The sequence below is a fragment of the Acinonyx jubatus genome, chromosome D4, assembly GCF_027475565.1.
Source record: "Acinonyx jubatus isolate Ajub_Pintada_27869175 chromosome D4, VMU_Ajub_asm_v1.0, whole genome shotgun sequence".
NCBI classification, from domain to species: domain Eukaryota; kingdom Metazoa; phylum Chordata; class Mammalia; order Carnivora; family Felidae; genus Acinonyx; species Acinonyx jubatus.
In genome coordinates this window covers 15,323,699-15,331,339 of record NC_069391.1, presented here as the reverse complement: position 1 = coordinate 15,331,339, position 7,641 = coordinate 15,323,699, and positions in this window count along the sequence as shown.

Here is a 7,641-nt window from a genome sequence, read left to right as displayed (position 1 = left end):
TTTTAAAAGGTGTTTTTAGGTTTATTTATTTATTTTTTAAGAGAGAGACAGAGACAGCAAGTGCAAGCTGGGGAAGGGCCGAGAGAGAGAGAGAGAGAGAGAGAGAGAGACAGAGAGAGGGAGAGGGAATCACAAGCAGGCCCCGTGCTGTCAGTGCAGAGCCCGACACAGGATTTGATCTCGTGAACCTGAGCTGAAATCAAGAGTCAGATTAACCAACTGAGCCACCAAGGCACCCCTTAACTTGTGTTTCTTAAATTAACCCGTTTTAGTTAAAGAAATGCATGTTCCAGAGGGATTTAAATTCTCATACTAAATGGAAAGCCAAAAGTATGTGTTTATATAAAAGACAGTGGGAAAATAACAACATCCATAATAACTGTTAGAGAAACCGCACAGTTAGTGAAATTCTAACAGGATATCATTTCTTATCCCAAGTTCTGTGCCCGGAGTGTGCTCTTACTTTGTTATAAGAAAGGATGGAAACGGGGAGGCTGGCAAGTGTTAGAAGCGTTAAAGATGTTAGCACCCAACGAAGATTTTGTTTTTCTTTGACACTGAAAAGGAAATGACTTTCTTCCAACATGATTTGATATCTGATGGCATCAGTGTCCTGCCCCATCAAAATTGCCTCTTGGACCATCAACAGTGTGCATCTCACACTTTGGAAAAGGCTGGGCTCGCGGGAGACACCTCTGTTATTTGGGCCTCTGGCACTTAGATTTCTGACCAAGGAACCATGTAGTAGAGAAACTGAAAGAAACCTCAGCGATCATCCAAGCAACATAATACGGCTGCGAAGGTACGGGTCCTGGATCCCAGCAGCCCGGCATGTATCCTCATCTCGCCACCTAATAACTGTTAGCCAAGCAAATTAACTTGTCCGAGCGTCAGTTTCCTCGCATGTAAAATGGTGGTGAAACTCCCTGCCTTGAAGGGTTATTGCAACGTTATCTAAGAAAACATAATAAACATCGAAACAGTTACTGAGCACAAACTTTACATGTGTGATATACCAAATCCTTGCAAGAGCCTATCAAGGGAAACATTATTAATCTCGTTTTACACTTGAGAAAATTGAGGCACAGGAAACTAATGATTCCCCAAAGCTAATAGGCGGCCAAACAGGAACTCAAGTCCGTGTGTGCTTGTCTCCCAGACAGCTTCTTAGCAATTATGCTTTAGACGCGCAGACAAGATGTTTAGAGAGAGAAAGTCTAGCTCGGATGGATGGGACCCTGCAGGCAAAAATCCCACATAGAAGCCTTATGGAGGTAAGCAGTGAATTATTTAGTTGATTACCGGAGTCCTATTGTTGCAAACATGCTACATAATGAGCCACCCAAAAGGAGTGGAGTAGAGCGACAAGTTTTTATGTGTTTTCCCCACTCACAGTCCAGATGTTGTTTGGTACACGTCTCATCCACAGGTGCCTACCTACCACCTCCTTGGAGTAGTGGCCGAGAGGGCCTCTTCTTCCCCTGGAGGTTCACAGAAGCTCAAGAGAACAAACCAAATGGCACACGTGCATTGAACGCCTTTGACCGCGTCGCCTCTCTCGTCACCTGGTCCTGGCCACCGCCAGGCACACGGCCGGTCCCGAAGTGGAACAGGAAAGTACGCCCCACCTCCGGGGCCCAGGGAAGGGAATGACCATTTGCTGGGAAATATTCTGATCGGGAGAAATGAGCACGAGCCTCGAGAAGACAACTTTGGGTCTCACGAGGGAGCGCCCCGAATGCCGAACAGGGCGAACGTGGTTCCGTCAGCAACACGGAGTCACGGAGGCTTGCGGAGTGAAGCCTGACTCTCACTCATTTCGTCTGACCTCCCTGGCGCTCGTTTGCTCACCAGTGCTAGTGCGCGGTCTTTGTTAGCGAAGGTTCCACCTGGGCAGAGAGCATTGCAACCTGCAGCCTCTTTACAGGAGATACTCAGCTCTAGCGGAGAGGTCAAACATGACAGCAGATTTTTAGGGAATAAATAATAAGGGAGATGCCTCTCAAAGTCCACGGGCCGGAGGACGGCCCGTCTGTGCAGTCAGCCTGGAGGCAGAAAGGCACGAATGGAGCAGAATCTTGTGCCGGTGAAGGCTGGTGGCCTCTTTTCTTCTTTCTCATTAAGATGGCACCCCTTTTATTTTCTTTGCCTTTTCATAAGACATCGGTACCTGACATGATGCTATACGTTGTTTGCTTCTTTATTGTCTCCGCCTCACTCGAATATGAGTTCCGTAAGGCCAGTGACCTTGTCTGTTTTCCTTTCTCTAGATTCTCGACACCTAGAATAATAACTTAATAAAGTTAAGAGCTCAGGAAGCGTTCGCTGTATGAAAGCACAGACACCGGGCTGGTGCCTTTCCGCTCTTGGCCTCTTCCTCGGAGATTCCCGACACTCAATACCAGGGGATCGTCACCATCTTCAATCCTGCACGATCGATCAATCCATCGATCCCACGTCTCCCACGGACAGCCTGCGGCCTACTCCTCCTCCTGGTACCACTCCGTATTCGTTACAGTTCTTGACTACACGTGAAAGAAACCAACTTCGGGGGCGCCTGGGTGGCTCAGTCGGTTAAGCGTCCGACGTCGGCTCAGGTCACGATCTCACGGTATGTGGGTTTGAGACCCGCGTCAGGCTCTGGGCTGACGGCTCGGAGCCTGGAGCCTGCTTCAGATTTTGCATCTCCTCTTTCTCTGCCCTTCCCCTGCTCTCTCTATCTCAAAAATGAATAGAAACATAAAAAAATTAAAAAAAAAAAAGAAAGAAACCAACTTCATGTAAATAGCAGAGAAGAAAGGTACTGGGGGATATAGGTGGTACAGGTAGGAATGGAAAGAGACAGAGCACAGACAAGTTCTTGGCCCTGGAATCATCTGCTTCAGGCATCCTGTTCCCCGAACCCCAATCTTCTACTCGTGTCCTTATTGCCGAACTCCCCACTGCACTGAAGCCTTGCAAGTGATTTCTAACTAACCCGGAAGCTTTGGATTACTCCCTCAAGACTCACAGTCCCCCTTTTTGAAGGAATATCAGCAGCTGTTTCACGGAAAGTGGTTGCTCCTATTGTGGCAAGATCTACAAGATATTGTCTGGTGAAAACTCAAGGTACGCGATGGTGTGTGCATGCTTCATGTTAAGAAAAAGGGTGTGGATGCTGATGCATGTATCTAAATAGATTTCCCTGGAAGGCTACAAACCCATCTTGGCTATAAGAGTCTCGTAAGTAAGGGAATTGTATGACGGGGAAATGGAGAGAGAAGATGTCCTTTTTTTTTTTTTAAATTTTTTGATGTTTATTTAGTTTTTGAGAGAGACAGAGACAGAGCATGAGCAGGGGAGGGGCAGAGAGAGAGAGACACAGACTCCGAAGCAGGCTCCAGGCTCAGACCTGTCAGCACAGAGCCCGACGCGGGGCCCAAACTCACGAACCATGAGATCATGACCTGAGCCGAAGGTGGATGGTTAACCCAGGCACCCTGAGGAGATGTCCTTTTTCTAGAATATGGCTGTTCAGATCCTTTGAATTTTGTACTATGTGCCGAGGTTACTTGATAAAAAGATGAATCCGAAGTGATTTTAGAAAATAAAAATGAATAGACTTTAAAAAAAAAAAAAAAAGAACCAATATCCTGGGCTGAACTACATGATTTGCCGGCTTCATTTATTTTCCATGCTTTAGCTACTACAAGCGAGGGGAGAAAATATTTTTCTTCCTACCACTTCCTACTCCTTCTACCTTTTATGGAGTGTTCCCCTTCCACACACACGACAAACGAAGAGTGTCGGACGCATAGCAGCTCTGGTAGATTTTATTAATGGCCCCAGTTATTTACCCCATCCCGTATTCACAACCTTTGCCAAGTGATTTCACTTCCTTCCGTCCCAAATCACCAAGTGCATTTTAACACCTCTTAAATTTGAGCCGAACCGCGTGACTGGCGCTGGACAACGGGGGTGAGGGGTGGCAGTGACATGGCGTCCATTCTGAACCTAGGCTTCTGGAGCCATCTCGTGCTCGTGTTTGCTGTCTTGCACCTCTGCTATCTCTACGAGAATATACCGGGCTTGCCTGTTGGTCCAGGGAGGGCAAGGAGCACATTGAAGAGACCTTGCCAATTGGTGGCTTCGAGCTGCCTGCTTAGGTCCAGCTGTAGGATAAATAAATGCTCATTCCGTGGCCTTGAGATTTGTGGTTGCTTGTTACGCAGCGGCAGATGACGGATACAGCCACCAAAGCGAGGAATAGCTCCTGTAGGCACCAGCTTTCAAATCGCGTGGCCCAGGGTGACCTCTTGCCCTCTCCCAAAGGAAGAAAAATCACTGACAGGCAGTAAGCCCCTAGAACGTGTCACACGTAGAGCTAAACACCTGACCTGCATTTCGTCTTTTGCTCCCATCACAGACGCATTAATATAACCTTTCAGAAGAGGAGAACTAGAGGCTTAGACAAGTAAACAATCTTCCCAAGTTTATAAAGATAGTCAATGGCAGAGTTTGGATTTTAAACTATTTATATCTGATGGCCTTTTCAAACACACACACACACACACACACACACACACACACAGAGCTATTTATTAGCAGACATGATTTAAGACATGCCTCTTACTGGGAGGTCCTGTCCCTCGCTAACCACTCCACATGGGTGGACACTAGAATGTTCTTAGGACATAGCCAGAAGCGCGGCTTCCAGGAGAGTGTCACAGGACAAACAGTGTTTTCGTATTCATCTCCAGAGAATCGTTCTCTGGGCGAGACAAGATTCCCTGGAGCGGGGGCCCTGGGCAGTGTGCAAACCTCTGAGCTCAGAGTAGCCTCAGCTGGTAAATCATTGGTGAGACAATAGCCTGTGGTTTCAAGTTACTCCAGGCCCAATTTTGCCATCTCTGGATTAAAAAATTGGGCTCTGCACTGCAGGCTAAGAACGGGGAATGATTTGCTACTTTCAAGTGCTAATGCTTCTAGCAACGCCCTTTGTTTCCAAAGCTCTACAGCGGGCTTCTGCCTAAAAGGGTAACAGCACCCACTCACGCCCAACCTTCCAGGAGAGGTCATGTACCCGCCTGCTGAAAAAGGTTAGGAGGAAGCACAGCCTGACTCTCCTGACCGTGATCTTGTTTCCTCCCCGCCTCGGCTCAGTGAGGTCAGTTTTATTAACCCTAGTGTTCCCAGTGAGGAAACTGAGGCTCCAAAAGTATAAGAGAGAAGCTCCGGGTCCTACAACTGACAGGAAGTGACAGATCTGGACTTGAAATCCTGACCCCTGAAACCAAGTCCGGAGCTCATTCATGAGAACTGGCCACACAGGAGCAGAGCCCCCAAGCTGCCCTCCGAATGTGGCCTCGCTTTGGAGATGAGCTTCACCCCTTCCTAGTGGCCATCCGTGACAATACCAATTGTCTGCCAAAGCATTTGATTAAGCCGTACCTCGGTGTGCATGAACTGGTCATGGAATAGCTTGGAAGGAATGGACCTTAAAGGCATGTGGAAGAAATGGACGAAATTGTTTCCTATTATACCTAGAAGAACAGAGATCTGGAGAAATAGACTTTCTCAAGACCATACTAGAGACCTAAGCTTGTCTTTTCCTATTACAAAAGCAGCCAACTCTCCTATTTCTAGGGCCAGTCTGAAGCAAAGAGCATTAACAGCAGTTTGTTGTGTATTTACAGAGATCCACAAAGCCCTCTGTGGCTCACGCTCTTATTACGATGCTCATGAAATAGACAAGGTGAGCTTTGTCCCTCCATTCCCCAGACAAGGCCACAGACAGCCAAAGAGATAGATTACCTTGGTTTAAAATACTCTACACCCGGGGCGCCTGGGTGGCTCCGTCGGTTGAGTGTCCGACTCCAGCTCAGGTCATGATCTCACAGTTCATGAGTTTGAGTCCCACATGTGTGCTGACAGCTCAGAGCCTGGAGCCTGCTTCCGATTCTGTGTCTCCCTCTCTCTCGGTCCCTCTCCCCCTCATGCTCTGTCTCTTTCTCTCAAAAGTAAATAAACGTTAAAAAAAAATTAAAACAAAATACTCTATATCCACTGCCCTTCGTTTTCAAAAAAAGTTTAATGACATTAATTTGTATTTATTCTACAGGCTTTTATTGCACAAGGATTGTGTGACAAGCACAGTGCTACTTCTAGAATCATAGGGCACAGAAGACTTGGTGCCTGCTCTCACAGACGTTACATTCTAATCAAGGAAGCAGCCATGAAGTCTGTAAACTATACAAATAATTGTATAATTCAAAAACCAATAAATGGAACAGAAGAAAAATATAGGAAGTCATAAGAGTTTTAATGCTGTTGGTGGAGAGGAGGATCTAATGGGTCAGGAAACACTTCTCTCAGGGGTGTTGGTAAGAAATGAGTGTTTTTTAAAGGAAAGAGCACAGAAGGTATAGATGCCCTGAGATAAGAAGGAGCAAGTTACATGAAAATAGCAGATGAAATGCCAAAGTGAGTGGACCCCACAGATAAGAAGAGTGGAGAGAGGCGGGATGTGGGGGGGGGGGTCAGATCATGCCAGCTCTTTGTAGACAAGGGAAAGGATTATGACCTGCATTCTAGCACTAAAGAGAAGCCACTGGAGATTTTAAGTGGTTGAGCAAAATGATCAGACTCTGATTTAAAAATTAAACCAAGCATGCTGCCTATAATGCTGAGAACAAATCCAAAGGGCATCGAGCGATTAGGTGGCTGTTTTTGACCAGGGTGGGAGAAGCAGAGAGAGTGCCCAAGAGTTGGTAGATTTGCGTGGCATTTTGGACATAGATTCAGTAAGATTTTGTGATGGACGATCTGTGAAAGCAGAGGGAAGAGGGAAGGCAAGGTGTCAAAAATGAATCCCAAGTTGCTGACATAAGAAATTAGGTGATTAAGGGAGATGAGAAGCCCGAGAGGAAAAGAAGCAGGAGGGCATGTGCCTGAGGCTGGTGAGAGGTGAAGATTGGGACACGAGGCAGTTTCAGGGCAACGAGCGGTCATGAGCTTACATCTCAAGAGAGAGTCTGGACCAGAGGGACGAATGTGGGAGCCATCGCATAGAGATGAAACCCAATCATGGAAGGGTCTGGGTTGTCCGTGGAGGAAGTGACCAGTGAGAGAAGCAGAGCATATTAAAGCAACGCAGGGATCCTAGGAGGAGAGAGGCTCAGGATTAAGCCCTAGGGAGCTCAACATCATCTTGGTAGAAAAGGAGGGGCTGGCAGGAGAAGCTGAGAACGAGGACGGCCAAGTAGGTAGATGATCCAAAGGGGATTCCAAGAGGAACGGCCATGTTTCTCCAACGGTTGAGAGGTCGAGAGAAGACTTCAGAATACACCTTCGACTTGGCGACATGAAGGTGACCGAGTTTAGGCTGAAGTGATACAGTGGAAATCTGGAGGGAGTTGAAGATTACCGGAATGATGTGGCGAGGAATAGAGACCGTGTGCTAGCCAATGCTTTTGAGAATTTTGAATATGGAGAAGGGAGGCATGTTGATTGTTATTGTTACATTTGCTGGGTGACCTCGGGCCACTTCATTAACCTCTCTGTTTATGAACGAACACCTGCAAAAGGAAAATAATAGAATGTATTCATAAACTGCTGAGAAGACCCATAGAGAGGGAGATGTTGCTGATGGAGAAGAGAGGT